This window comes from Talpa occidentalis, unplaced genomic scaffold (assembly GCF_014898055.3).
Source record: "Talpa occidentalis isolate TD23 unplaced genomic scaffold, MPIMG_talOcc4v2.1 talOcc4.14, whole genome shotgun sequence".
NCBI classification, from domain to species: domain Eukaryota; kingdom Metazoa; phylum Chordata; class Mammalia; order Eulipotyphla; family Talpidae; genus Talpa; species Talpa occidentalis.
The window spans coordinates 75,611,572-75,627,152 of record NW_023601433.1 but is presented as its reverse complement, the minus strand read 5'-3'; the positions used below and the strand labels follow the sequence as shown (position 1 = coordinate 75,627,152).

The following is a 15,581-nucleotide window of genomic DNA, read 5'->3' as shown; positions in this document are numbered from 1 at the left end:
GGATCAGGGAGAAAGAGAAGCACCAGTACCCCAGTAAGAGAACTGTTGTCCTAGGAGCTGGCAAGTGTGGCTGGCGCTGTGGGCCAAGTCAGGAGACTGGCCCAGTTCAATGAATGGTGACCCTGAAAGCAGATTATGACCCGGAGGGCTTTAAGGATATCTGTGTTCACATCCTGGCATAGCCCAACTAAACAAAAAATCTCTGAGGGAGACTGTTCAGGCACTCAGGTATCTGTGTCCTGCGGCTAAAGTGCTGCAGGTGATTCTAAAGTAAAAGCAGATCTAAGAACAGTACTTGGGCTAAGAGTGAGGTCGCTACTTCTCACTTAATTGTACTTGACCTGGTACAAATGAATACACACACGTGTATGTACATGTATATACATGGCTGCACACATGTAAAAGCCCTGGTCAATCTTGCAATTTTCAATTAAAAAAAATCTAAGTGTCTCGTGACTCTTGGAGACATACTGATGATGAAGCTATATACAAAGACAACTGCAGTGGTGTTTCAACCTTAGACTAGTGTCTGGGGCTACACACAGTGTTCGACATTTTTTCTAAATCATTATAGATTTATTTTTGATTGTGTAGTAAAGAGTGCTTCTGGAACTACAGATCCAAACAGACAGGGGCTTACTCATCCTGCAAGGTCACTGTCGACCTCTTGATCATCCTTGTCTGGTCTCCTCTGACTAAACGTGGTTATTTCAATGAACTCTGTTTTTCTTTGAGGGTCTCTCTCAGACAGTCTTGTGACTGGGGACATTAGTAAAAGGTTGAGTGGACTCCTGTGACGTTTAAAAAGGCTTTGCCTATAGTATATCATCAGTTGGGAGAACTTGCAAGGCTTTTCCTGTAGATTCCTAGTCTCAGGATTTGCTCCAATGGCAGGCAGGGACGTGATTCTGAATTGAGCATCTTCTTGCTGATGCCAGTTACTTGGATACTTTTTGACTTCAGAATGTTCCAATAGTCCAGTGTTCCCAGTGTCAGCTGGTCACCACATGACATATTCCAAGAAAAATTGCATCATAAGCTTTGGGGACGGGGACTCCATCTGTGGGTAGGAAACAAACCTGGGTCTAGATCGGAATTAAAGAAACCAAAAAGAGAAAATTTAACCCTTTTCAAAAGCCCCAACATTAGCTGGTCTTTGGGTGGCCCTTAGCTCATCACCCAGCGTCGCGTCTAGGGAAGTTGGCTTAAAACTTTGATCCTAAGAAAAGTCCTAGTCTAAGAAAGAACCTGGGCAGCAATGCTGAGCAGCAGCTGTTCTCATGGAAGGAGCTAGACTAGGGATTACAAGGCAGAACTCTAAAACTCTACTAAGGAGATGAGGAGAAAAAATAGATTCCTCATTTACATCGAGAGCAAATTTCCTGTCCTATTAAACAATGAAGCATTCAAAATCCGCCTGAGTAAAAGTCCCCTGATGCAATGAGAGGGTGAGCAATTTCATGTCAGGCTGTTGTTATGGGATTTATACATGTCCTAGCGAGGGCTTGAGGTGAAAATCGGAGCCAAAAATAATAGCCCTAAGCCCCACATGCACAGAAACCTCATTCCAGTGGAGTATCCTTAAAAGAGCTCAGCAGACTTTTCACAAAGTGACTTCAAAGGTAGGCTTGCATCACTAGCCTCCCCCACTTGACACTTCCCTTTAGCCCAGACCTGGCCCTTCGGCTTCTTGGTTTACTTTATGAGGTTCTCACACACATCGCAAAAGCAATTGTCTGCGCTCCAGGCCAACAGGAAAGTCATTGTAACTGAGTACTTCCTTTGTCAAGCGCTGACGCTGGCCGCTGAACTGGTGCTCGGAGGCGCGGCTAACCAGCACCCACTGCCAGGGCAGCCCCGCCTCCCACCGCTTCGGACTGAAATCCCCAGGGAGGAGACCGCCAGTGGATGGGGAAATGGGGGAATTTTCTTACATCACTTGACGTGCTTGCTTTCACTCCCCAAATCCTGAGTCATGACTAAAGTCGTGTTGTCTCTGGTCTCTGGATGAAACTGGAGGTTATAGATTTGGAAACCTGACTCTATCGGCCTGACTCTTGGCCAGTTCATCAGAGGAAATGTGTATTATTTTAGCTGCCCTTCTTCAAGCTGAAGTGCCTTCTAAGTGAGGGGATTACGTGAGGAAAGCGGCTCAGCAGTGGCTTAGTAAGCTGATGCCATGCTAGTGAACAATATTTGACGTTCAGTGAGTTTACCAAAAGGGCAGTCTCTCTGTTTGTTTAAACCAAGATTAAATGAAAGGAAAAGTTTTTCTTTCCCATCCCAAGACAAATGTGAAACACATGTTTTCCCTTTTGACTTTGTAGTACAAGGCTTAAACAATTCTCCCCACCCCCCTCAGCTAGGAGTTTTCAAGGATTGCAGAATGTTTCCTCTCCTTGGTGGCCAAAGCCAATATGAGTCTTTATATTTCCAGACAGTGGAGCTAATGATGATGGCCCAATTGATTCCAGGTAATTGTGTATGGGGTGTTCCTGGGCCAACTATTTTACAGTACGTGGGATGGTAGATCTAGCACAAGGAATCTGGGTTCAACTCATAGGTAGTTTTCGTCCTTGTGACTTCACCAAACCTCACTTTTCCCGTCTGCAAAATGAAATGTCTTGGCAAATTTCTAACTCTGAAAGGACTGTTGGCTCAGGTTCGTTTTTCTGGTGCATGGAGGCATTCTTAGTTGAAGGCACCCTTCACGTGGGCCTGGGGCGGTGTGGGAAACCTCCACTATTACATGGGGTGCTCCCTGCCAAGCTGAATTGCTTCCAAGTCTGGATGCAACCAGAGGAAAAGAACGTGAAGAGGAACCCTCACGCCTGCCTTTTAAGTGCCCCAATTCCCAACACCAAGCACCTGTTTTCACTTTTCCACTAGGGAGAGATCAGTCCCAGGACCATATTCAACTGCCACTGACTCACCATGACCTTGAACAGCTCACTGATCCTCTTTGTGAAAACATCTTATCTGAGAGTCTTGCCCCTGGCATAGCAGTTCAGATATGTGATAAGTCTGAAAGAAACTAGGGTGTAAAGTACTTTGAGATCCTTGGGCTAAAGGATCATTCATCTTGAAAGATAAGTTAGGAAAAAATCTGGTCCCAACATATTTTTTGGATTATCTCAAGAACAAAGTAATAAAAGACAAGATTCTTTAACTCTTGGCTTTCCTTAAATTGCTACTGGAATGGAAGCATCAAGTAACCAACATAAACTGTAAAAATCAGCATTTCTCCCCCACTGTGTTGGCCAAAACAATGTTCTTGCTTTAATCATGTTGCTATTATACTTAGAAACCTTTACGTTTCCTTCTAGCTTCCAAGATTCCATCCAAAATCACATTCAACTCCCATTATGATCTGGTTTCAACCTGCATTATTTGCTACCTCTCCTACCTAAAATCCCCAAATTTGCTAGAATCTCCATAATGATATCAGCATTGCCCCACAGACATCTCCCTACAAGGTTGCTGCCAGTCTCTGCTTGGACACACTTGTAAGGAGAAAAGCGTCTGCTACTCAAAGCAGTCTGGTCTGTTTCAAGTTATCCCTAAGTGTTGAACCAGAATCTGCCTCATCATAAATTCCAACCCATTGGTCCTGTGGGAGCCATCCCAAGTCAGCTTCGTTCCCCTTCCTCAATGTTTGAAGACAGTCATGATGCCATCTCTGAGAAATCTCTATTCCAGACTAAATAGCCATAGTGACTTCAACAGATTTTCGTTGACTTGGTTTTCTGATTCTTAAATGTCATTATTGTTACCTTTCCCTGGACAGGCTTCAAGTGGTTCGCACTGGTGAACCCAATGTTCTAAATGTGGACCAGCTTATCTGCTTTGTTTCTGTAATAGGTTAGGTAAGGGGCAGGGGTGATGATAATTGAGTGGCTAAAAGAATATAGATTGTTTTTTCTCTTTCAAATAACTGAGGTGATTGATTCAGATAGCCTTGCTCTCTGTAGTGATTCAGGGACCCCAATCATACTGTAGTCATTCAGGGTGATACAGTACAGCTGTGCAGTCCTGTTGGGACCCCATCCCAACAGGAGATCAGGAGGATGGATATTGGGGGCCACAAATATGGAGAAGCCTCATCAGTCTTTCAATTCTGGGAAGACATCAAGCTCCTTCCAGACTTAGGGTCAATACATTTCCTGTCCTGCCTAGAATGTTCTGCCTCCCTGACTTGCCTTTCCTTTCACATGATTTCAACTTGAAAGCCACTTCCTCAGAGAGTCCTTCGTTACTTTTTTCCTGACCTTCATTTGTGTGTCTCTAAGCCTCTGTCACAAATTTTAATGATTTTTTTTTTGGTGTGTGTGTGTTTCTTTCCCTTAGTAAAGTTCCCTTAATGCATGAGGTTGGGGACACTGCCTCTCATTCTGCAGTGTGTTCACTGTACAACCCAGTGGTCAGCACACATTGGGGGCTAAACAAGTATTTGTTGAATTGAAGAATACACAGACACTATGTGTTTACTAAATACAGTTCTTGTTGTGAAAGCACATCACACCATTAGGTCATGCTGTGGTAAACTAAAAGCCCTACAACTCTTGTCACATCAAGTGTGACTGAGATCTTTCTATCTGCTTCTTGAAAAGTTGATTTTTTTTTAGCCTAGATACTATATTTTACATTTTTACATATTGTATTCAGCTTTATGGCTTTTCTCCATCCCCAAAATATCCTTTTTGATATATTGACAAATACAGTTATTTTCCCCTCACATTTCATATTAATTAAAACACTGATAAATGCATCCTGTGTGTTTGTCATTCAGAAATATCCGTGAAGATGGAAAGAAGAAATGGGCCAAACACAGAGCCCCTGTGCACTGGAATCCACCCTCTCTCCGACCATCAACCTATCACCAGCTCTCTTTGGGAATAAATGTTTACTCAGACAAAACTTGCTCTTAACAGGAATTTTGCTGAGCCTCGCTAACTCAGGTGCCCCGCAGAAATGAGATGCACACCAGAACGCAGGGCCTTCTATTCTGCTCCTGTATAGGACCACAGAAACTTCCAGGCAATCACAAGTATCCTCTTGACGAAATCCTCTAGTTTACCAGTCTAACAACCTTATAAAAAACAGGAAATGACTACTACTTAGTTCATGCTTAACTCTAACAACTATTATTCTCTCATAAGTGTTTACAAACCTTTAATTCATAATTTCTTCTGAAACTTTTCCAGGCTGTACCTTTCTCTCCCTCCTGGTAACTCTGAAAGATCATTCATTTTCTGCCCCAATGCTCTTCCATCCTCACATCTCTGAGCAGTTGCTCCTCTGTTCCTCCTGGTAGGAAATGCTCTTCCTGCCCAACTCTGAGTATCCAAACTCTGATCTCCCCTCAAAGTGTAGCTGAAAAGTCATTGCCTTCTATGAAGCTGCCCCTCACCATTGCTGACCTCTCTCTGTGTTCATGAACACGTTCTTGAGGGCTCATCCCCACTACTGGGACAGACTTTCTGATTGGCGCAGGCCTTGCTCGCCTGAGTCTGCACAACTCCTTCCCAACAAGGTGTGTGGACTGAGTGAACCACTAAAAACCAGCATCAAGTTATGCCCAATGATTAGTCCTTCTATTAAAACCTTTGCTAAGCTCTGTTCAATGGGCAGGTGATACGATCATCCAGTGTTTTGGAAATTAAAAAAAATTATTTTTGTATAAAAAAAATTGGTAGAGTATTATAAAGTCCCAAGGAATCTGTGGAGTTGGGTTACTGAATTTTTTTTTTTAAAAGATTCATCCATTCATGCACACAAGAGCTGGAGTAGGGCCAGAGATGCGGGGTGTGAGAGGATTCACCAGAGACAGAGTGGGGAACAGAACAGGCAGATTGACTGAAACACACTGCTGAGGGGAGCAGCAGGCGAGACAGAAGAGGTCTGCCAATACCTGGTCGGCCAGGGATTGAACTCGTGATGCAGAAGCCTCAGATTTTTTCACAGTGCGGTGCTTAACCCCCAGCACCACCAGGGAGGCCCTGAATTTTTTTTTTTTTACACTACAGGAAACCAGTCTGTAGGGACAGGAATGGACACAAGGCAGGTTTTCTATGATCCAGCAGACTGGGTAAAAGAGGAGTCAGAGTCCTCAGTGGCTTTTGCAGGTCTTTTATTTAGATTTACCAGGTGTAGGGTAAAGAAAATGTCAGGCTTTTCTGTCCTCCCGCCATCAGGATAGATGATGGATCCTTGCGGTCCTGAATGCATGCCTGATGGCGGCACCTGGAGTAGGGTGTGGGCATAGGTAGATGGGATTCACCTGGGCTGAGACTGTGCTTTTTAAGGGCAGCATCACGGGGACACCAGCAGAAGCTAAGAAGCCGAAGAGAAGCTGAGAAGCAGCAGAAGCCGAGGAGAAGCAGAGAGAGAAGCAGAGAACGCCAGAGAGCCCAGAGAGAGTGCGGATTTGCTGGGGGCTGGGAGGACTGCCAGCCTCCTGGCCCCCCAGCACCCCTGCCTGCCATATGCCTGGTGAACCCCAATAAAAGAGCTGCAAAAGACCACTGAGGACTCTGACTCCTCCTTTACCCGGACTGCATGGGATCAGAAAACCTGCCCTGTGCCCGTTCCTGCCCTTACACCAGGCATATGGCAGGCAGGGGTGCAGGGGTGCTGGCAGGCCTCCCAGCCCCCAGCAAGTCTTCACTCTTTCTGGGCTCTCTGGTGTTCTCTCTGCTTCTCTGCTCTCGGCTTCTCTTTCGGCTTCTACTGGAATCCTCATGGCGCCGCCCTTAAAAAACACAGTCTTAGCCCAGGTGAATCCCATCTACCTATGCCCACACCCTACTCCAGGTGCCGCCATCAGGCATGCGTTCAGGACCTCAAGGATCCATCCTCTATCCTGATGGCGGGAGGGCAGAAAAGCCTGACATTTTTCCTTACCCTACAATGAGTAACTCCCTCAAGTGCATGGAAAATTGCCCAGTGTCATGAATTTAAGACCACCAGCTAAACTCAGAGCAAGGAAGGGAAATTTCATCACGATGTCAGTCTCAAAAGGCAGCACTGACCTTTCCTTGGTTTCTTTTTCAGTATTTCCTCACTCTCCTTTCTTGCTCATGACAATTCCTGTCCTTTTTTTTTTTTTTTTGACTAAAAATGGAATTTGGGTTTCCAGCTATGAACAGGAGTTACAACATGTGGATTCCCAGCCTGCTCTTAGCTTTGCTCTTTGTTATAACTCTGTGACGGTACTTTCAGAGATCAGGAAGAAGCCTATTTTCCAATTCTTTCCATTTGGTTACTATTTTCAAGTGTATCCATCCATATTTTTAAGAGTTTGCAAAGCTACAGCTGTTCTCACTAAAGGCCACATGAAAGTCTCTGTTCTTAACACTTCCACTTCATGTGGGCTCAGGGCCACTTTTACCACTTCTGGTTTCTTTCCAGCCCCCACTTTTCCTTCTATCCTTCCACTCTTCTTTTCCTCTGGGCTGTGCCTCCATGACAAGAGCACCTCAAGCCTAGATGTTAGGCTGAGGTGTGAACAGGGTGACCCAAACTTCACAGTGCCATTGAAAGGCAGTACCATGAGAGGGACGCAAGAGAGGACCATTTTGGAGATGGCTGAAGGCAAACAATTAAAGCTGTCGGGTGACCTCAGTGCCTAGAACAAGGTACCTGGTACTGCATCTTAAATTTCAAGCTGTGCCTGCCACAACTCCAAAGAGACCTACGACCAGTGACTGTAGATAAAAGGTAATTTAAAGGGGAAAAGAGGGAGGAGAGATGGAATTTAGGGGCTCAAGTTAGTGGCTTCTGATTTCTAAAAAAAAAAAAAAAAAGCCAGGTTTGAATTGGTAACTGGGACACACCTGATTTTCTGGTAGCATAACTCAAGTTAGAACATTGGACAGGAAGCGTGAAAGAGCAAATCAGTTTCCTGCAAACTCCAGAAAGCACTTATTGTGGAAATTTATGTGCATATGAAAGTAATTCCCAGAGAGGGCCCTTTCAAAGGTTGGCCTCTGGCCCTCCCTCTACTACCTCACCTGCAAATGGGTAAAACAGTTGGAAAGTGAGGACTGATGCAGGATTGATTTTCTCTAACTACTTGATGTTTCTTTTTTCTTCCCCCCCCCCCAGGCTTTTCTGCCCTCCCGCCATCAGGATAGATGATGGATCCTTGAGGTCCTCAATGCATGCCTGATGGCGGGCACCTGGAGTAGGGTGTGGGCATAGGTAGATGGGATTCACCTGGGCTGACTGTGCTTTTAAGGGTGGCGTCATGGGGATGCCAGCAGCAGCAGAAGCCAAAAGAGAAGAAGCCCGAAGCAGAAGCAGAGAGCCCAGATAGAGTGAAGATTTGCTGGGGGCTGGGAGGACTACCAGCCTCCCAGCCCCCCAGCACCCCTGCCTGCCACGTACCTGCTGAACCCCATTAAAAAACCTGCAAAACCACTGAGGACTCTGACTCCTCCTTTACCCGGTCTGCATGGGATCAGAAAACCTGCACTGTGTCCAGTCCTGCCTTTACACTTGGCCAAAAGCTGTCGCCAGCCATAGCAATGCTCACCACTGTCTTGGCTTCAAGGAGTATCCTTTTTTGTCTTGGCATATATATTAATAGGTTTTGCTTACCAGGTAAATTTTAATATTTATTATTATTGTTGCTGTTATTATTATTATTATTATTATTATTATTGTAACACCTATCAAAGAAACTGAAAGCAGTCCTGCCAAGGGGTGACAGAGGCCACTGAGCTATATCAAGAACTTCAGGTTTCCTGTTGACTAGCCTACATTTTTCTTTGCACCAAGATTCACCCCCTAGCCCAGCCCCTTAGGAAACAACCATATGAAGTGGGCATAATATAACATGCTTTGAAGAAAAAAGTCACGCTATATTTCTAGACTACAATTTTTTCAGGTCACTTTAAAAGAAACCATGCTCAGTCTCTTTTCAGAGAAGTTTTTTGCACCTGGGGAAATAAGACTGCTAAATCAGTAGCCCCCTAACCCTACCTCATTGTAAATGTGCTTCCAAACTTGGCTAGATAGGTCTTGACAAAGTAGACCATGACAAACTGTTGGACCGTTTGATCAAATTAAGATCTTTCTACAGGAGGATGCTTACAAGGTATAGCTACCAACAACAATAACAGGAGAGAGCGGGTGAGAGGAGAGAGGGGAGGTCGACGCCACTAACAAATGTTCTTGTGCGTGCGTGTGCGCGCACGCACACACACACACACACACGAGGCACACTAAAAGGGTGGTGGAATTGTGGATAATTTTTTTCTTCTCTGTTTTTCTTATTTTTCCAAACTTTTTACAATAAGCAGATATTCTACTCATGGTAGAACATGGTAGCTAAAAGCACAGACTTTGGAGCCAGACTGCCTGGTTCAAATCCTGGTTCTACCACTTCCTGTAGTGACATTAAACAAATCACTTAATTTCTATTTAGGGCTCATTTTTCTCATTTGTAAAGTGGAGGTAAGGTACCTATCTTATAGTGTTATTATGAGACCTAAAGAATTTACGTAGAAAGTGATTAGAAAATCTCTAGCACATTGTAAGCACTAGCTTACAAGTGTTTGCTAAATGAAGAAAACAATACTTTTTCTGGGATGCCACTTATCATATTTCTACAGCATTCATATTTAATGATATATGTTGCCAAAGAGAAGATACACATATCCTTACGCCTATGTTGGTCCTCAACTAATATAGTTAGGGTGGACACATGGCATTTGATGGTTATTAGTTTTTTAAATTATTTGTTAGGTCACAACAAAGAGCAGGGGTTTCCCAAGAGTATACTATGACCCCCTCATTTGGTCAGAGCTGGATTACCGCAAGCCTAATTCTCTCCTAAACCACAAGTTATACTATCACAATTTGATTCGTGACGTTCACAGACTGGAAGGATCCTTGACCTTTGGTATATTATGCCCCTCACCCAGAGGTTGAAATGTCCTGGATAAACTATGGTCTGTGATACGTGCTTCCCTTCCTCACGTAAGCCTGGGAGGAGCTGAGGAAATGAGAACCGTCTTTGTGGGAGATAGTCAAATAATTATGAAATTGTTAATGACTGATAGGAGAAGATAAAGGATATAATGACCAGGCAGAATGCGTTTGGGAGGATTTCCCCACAAATTGAGACTATCCACACAAAAGCAAATATATATATATACACTTTGATGTTCTACAAATAAAAAAGTGAATGATTGAGCTCTTTTTTCATTTTGTAATATCAAATGTGTTGGTGAAGTAAAGGCCAAGAACTGACAGAAGCAAATAGAAAAAAAGCACAAAACCGGGGGTGAGGGTGGGGGTGCCTCCTTCCCATGGGGAGGAAGGACAAGATGGCACTAAAAATCATGTAAAATCACACTGACGCTGTTTCCTTTCAGTCAAGGGAAAAATATTCTTGAAAAAGGAAATTTCAAATCTCTTGTTTACCCAGCTGTCTGTACAGAGTGAATTATTCATGATTAAATGTGAATAATAAACCTATGCAAATATTTGTTGTGTTCTCAATTTTGAAGAGGCTGGGGGAGCAGCAGGAAATGAAGTCACTTTAAAGTGATTCAGTTTACTATCTTCTTTAGGAATATAATGATAAATTAAATTTTGATTGTTATTTATAGCCCCCCCCAAAAGAAAGATCAGGTTGCTTTTTCCTTTAGGGAGGCTATGTCCCACTGGAAATGAAAATCTAGACTTTTTCTCTTAGTATCATGACCTTTATATAATTTCCTTAGTAACTAATTGTGAAAGTTTTTTTTTAATATTTCTGACTTCAGAGGGTTAAAAAGCTTACAGCAGAAGTTTTTATTCTTCTTCTGCTTAACTGACAAGTTTCCAAGTACCTTCTGCTTACTGTAAATCCTTACCTATAAATTTCAGTTATAGGTTTTTGATAAAGGGAGTATTACAATAATAATGATACCTGGCAGTTTAAGCTGTTTTTCTCTTTGGTTACAGAATTGGTTTAACAGTTTCCATCAAAACTATTAGGCTTTTAGTTAAAACCAGCTTAGATTTTATGTAGCTTGCCCATTCTAAGAAATACTTTAAATACAAGCAATAGCATAAGAGTGAAAGGTGTTCTATCATCTTGCAATCTGTCACTTTCAAAGTCACTTTACATCATGTGTCATCACCACAATATCTTAGAGTTTATAGCATGCAAATGACTGTTCTAAGTATACTGTAATTATAAAATGAGTTTTATTAATTAAAAAAAATTTCCCCATCCTCAAGACTAAGTTTATTCTGACTAGGTTCAGATGAATCTCACTTTTACTCATCAGTAATCTCAATGTCTGGAGGAGGGGCCAGGGAACTGGTCTGGTCTCCCCAAGCTCCTTTAGAACCATTGATAAAGGGTTAGCTCCCTAAGGGAGCCCTCCATCCCTGCTCCAAACTATCCCAGAGCCTAGGCAGAGGGAATCCAGGCACCCAATCAGACTGTTTACCACCCGCTAATTTTATCTCCTGTTTGTCCTACCTCCTTACCTAGGTAAATAGCCACATCGAGCAGTAAATGAAACAGATAAATGACTTGTCTAGAAATAGAGAACCAAGATTAATATTAAAATCCAAGTTGGTTTTTTTTTTTTTCTTAGTGTGAATTTTTTTTTTTTTTTTTTTAACCGGATGGTCTCACTCATAGCAGGAATTTAGAAAACCTAAATAAGGGACCAAGAAAAAGACTAATTATAATAAAGTTAAAATCAAAATCAACAAGCAACTATAAACTAGAGACACATTACGGGGGCAGGGGGAGAGGGGGGATGGAAGGAGTAGGGTCAAAATAAGGGGGGTGGGAATTGTATGGGGAATATAACCAAGACGAAAATGCATACATTGTGCAAAAATGAAAAATGTAAAAAATATATAAAATTTAAAAAATCCAGGTTTTGACTAACAAATCTCTAACGAATTGTCACATCAAACTATCCTGCACCACCCTTTCCAGTCTAATTAGAAACAAACACATTGGTGTTTACCAGTGCTTACCAATAACCAGCACAGTCCCTAGCTCTGAAGATATTCTTCTACCATTATCTTTTCTTTCTGATGTTGTCATTTCTGGAGATTTGGACAGTGTGAAAATGGGCCACACAAAGGTATGAGACCAGAAATTCATCTAATCTACTCCTGAAGCATCACTGGATTGAAATCAATCTAGACGTCCAGAAAAGATAATTCTACCATCTTGTTTCAAATTCCAAATATTATACCCTAAGTCCATTTTCTTTCTTTTTTTTTTAAAGATTGATTGATTGATTTATACATACAAGCACTGGGTACAGTCAGAAGCGCGGGAGGGTGAGAGAATTCACCAGAGCCAGAGCAGGGAGCAGAGCGGGCAGAAGGAAGGAGAGGTCTGCGCGCCATGTGGGACCCTCCTCCGGTGGCCGGGGAGCAGCCGGGGATCGAACCGGCGCTGCAGAGGCTGCGGGCAGCTTCACAACCCAGCACTCAACCGCTGCGCCACCGGGGAGGCCCATAAGTCCATTTTCTTTTATTCTATGTTGACTGGAGATAACTATTTTCTTATTTTTAAAAAAAGCACATTAAAATTATTACTTGGCAATAAATGGCAAACTTAGGCCTCAAATTCAAGATGATGACAAAGAATTTCAAGTGTCTGGGAAAATATGACCTATATTTAATAAACTCCCACCACTGAATCAAAATTGGTTTCACTATTAACATTTTCACCCTATTATTCTCTGGGTTCTACAGTTAGCTTAGCAAACTTGCCTGTGACTTTATAGGCATTTGTTTCAATATTATTTATGTCAGTGGTTTCTTCCTCATACTATTATAGCTGGTAAGCATTTTTATTATGCTGGCAAGTTTCAGAACCCCCAATATAATTAATTCCTTAACAAGTGCCTCTTTAGGGTAGGCCTATCAATCAGCATTACTATGAATTAGCATCTTAGTCCAGGAGAAAAGTTCTTTGGAGACAACAGTGAAAGAGATAAATCTTTATTGAGATATGACCAGAGGACCTAACCACATTCCTTGTGGTTTCAGAATGACATGGACTTATAGAAAGGCAGAGATAGTTGTTATTCTCAGTAATGCCCTGACCACACCAATTCCTTAACAAAGAGAGAGTTCTACATGTTATGATTTCTTAGAAGAAAGCAGCATGGTTGGTGAGCACACTGAAGGCAAGAGCATTAAACTCTGCCTGCTGAGGAATACCTATCAAGAAAGGCTAGTAAATATTGTTTTAAAATGAACAGTGATGTAAAAAATAATTAAAAAAAAAAAGAAAGGCTAGTAACCATTTAAAGCACACTTGAAAGCTGCTGGACAAATCCATTTTATATTAACCTACTAAAGATTTTTTTTTTCTCAATCTAAATAAGTCTTTGTTACAGTTGGAACATTGTTTTGATTATTTTCACCTATGGTCTCTGAAAATAGGTTGCTTTGGGTTCAAAATTCTGATTTTGCTATTTACTACCTGGGTGACTGTGGACAAGTGGCTTAACTTTTCTGTATCTTATCTGATGCAACAGTACCAGCCTTCTTTGGCTATGGGGAGGATTAAGGGAATGGGCATGTGTAACTGGCCCAGAGTAAGTGCTGTTCACAGTGACTGACACTATGGTTAGTCTGCTGAGTAGCAACCCTGCCATGCCATTCAGGCTAGAAACACGAAAGCTGGAAAACTGACAAAGCAGAGGACAGGAGGTATGGGCCCAGGGAGGGAGACCCACTAGAAAGAAATACAAAGGAAATTTAGGGTCAACAGAAATGCTCTGTATCTTGATAGCTGTGGTGGACAGTGTGGTGTGGGCTTAAAAAAAACCCATTCAACTTTCCAATTACCTCCCCCCCCACCCCAAATACGCTAGTTCAGGATCTAATCATTTTACATCTGGATTAACACACAAGTCTCCTTGTTGATGTTTCCGTCTCAGAGCTCTGCTTCTCTCTTCCTCCTTATTGTGCCATGTTCACCCCCACTCCTGGGTCTACTACGATAAACATGCCTAGAACATGGGACTTCCTGGTGGCGCACAGGGTTAAGCACCACACTATGAAGCAATCCACAGCCTCTGCAGCACAAGCTCGATCCCCGGTCAGCCAGGAAGCAACCCACATGCCAAGGCAGACCTCTCCTGACTCGCCCGCTGCTCCCCTCAGCAGTGTACTTTGGTCAATGTGCCTGTTCTGTTCCGTGCTCTGTCTCTGCTGAGTCCTCTCACCAACCCCTGCCCGCCCCGCCCGCCCGCATCTCTGGCCTGTACCCCAGCTCTCCTATGCATAAATAAATAAATCTTTAAAAAAAAATGCCGAGAACAATGTATGTTTCCATTTGTAAGAAAAGAATGTGCAGGGCCTCCCCGGTGGCGCAGCGGTTGAGCGCTGGGTTGCAAAGCTGCCCGCGGCCTCTGCAGCGCCGGTTCGATCCCCGGTTGCTCCCCGGCCTCCGGAGGAGGGTCCCACATGGTGCGCAGACCTCTCCTGCCGCCCGCTGCTCCCCTCAGCAGTGTACTTCGGTCCTTCTGCCTGCTCTGCTCCCCGCTCTGGCTCTGGTGGATTCTCTCACCCTCCCGCGCTTCTGACTGTACCCAGTGCTTGTATAAATAAATAAATAAATCTTAAAAAAAAAAAAAAAAAAAAGAAAAGAATGTGCATATGCTAATAGTATGTTTACTTTTTTATGCCTAATATAGTTCTGGAAAGATATATGAGAAAGTGGTAATGTTAGTTACCTAAGAGGAGGGAAACTGGGTGGCTGGGGACAGGGTGGGAGGTATGATTTCACTACATAGCCTTTTGTTCCTTTTGAATTTTAAATCATGTGACTGTATTACTTAATCAAAAATAAATAAAATGTAGGAAATAATAAGAACCCTGCCAAGTTCATCTATTCATTCAACAAATATTTACTGGGCATCTACCACTTGCCAGGCATACAGCAGGGTTAAGGTGTCCACAGCCATGATTGTATTTCATCAATGGGATCCTTCATTAAGTGTGCGTCACAGACCCTGTCTGCTTATTTAGCTTTAAAGCTTGCTTATAGGAAATACAAAGTGCACTGGCTAATTACAGTGGCCATGGCTGACATATGTTTTAGGAAAAAACAAGGTCAGGGTCAATCATGCTACAAAAAAACCTCCCTCTAATACTGAGAAGACAAAAAGCTGTAGAAGTGGTAAGGGCATCAAGTAATACCTTGTAACTAACGTGCATTAAGCATTAACTTTCTGTGTGCCAGGCAGTCTTCTAAACACTCTCCCTATAGTGACTCATTTAGTTCTTGCAATAAATCTATGAAGAAGACCCTGTTATTGGCCCACTTTTACAGATAAGGAAACTTAAGTGCACAGATAGTAAATAATCGGCGCAATGTCACACAGCTAGCAAGTAGGAGGACTAGGGTTTGAACCCAGGCAGTGTCTAAATCCAGAACCCTCAGTTTTAACCACTTCATTTTACTGTCTTTTGGAAAAAGGATTTATAAAATTCTCCTTTGCTCCAAAATATCTCTGTTGAAATTCTACCATTAATGAAAATGTCGCTGAATTTTATAGCTGAAAGAGATCTCAATATTTTTTATTCAATTTTTA

The 15,581-nt window shown here is 42.7% G+C and overlaps 1 protein-coding gene across 1 annotated transcript in view; it reads right to left on the bottom strand.

Moving 5' to 3' along the window:
- Positions 1-503: 503 nt before the first annotated feature.
- Positions 504-15,581, bottom strand: part of HORMAD2 (HORMA domain containing 2) — an 88,430-nt gene continuing 73,352 nt past the window's right edge. Inside the window, exon 12 of the transcript XR_008551863.1 lies at positions 504-1,060. The gene's annotated coding sequence lies outside the window, so the exon portion shown is untranslated. The remainder of the gene's footprint in view (positions 1,061-15,581) is intronic.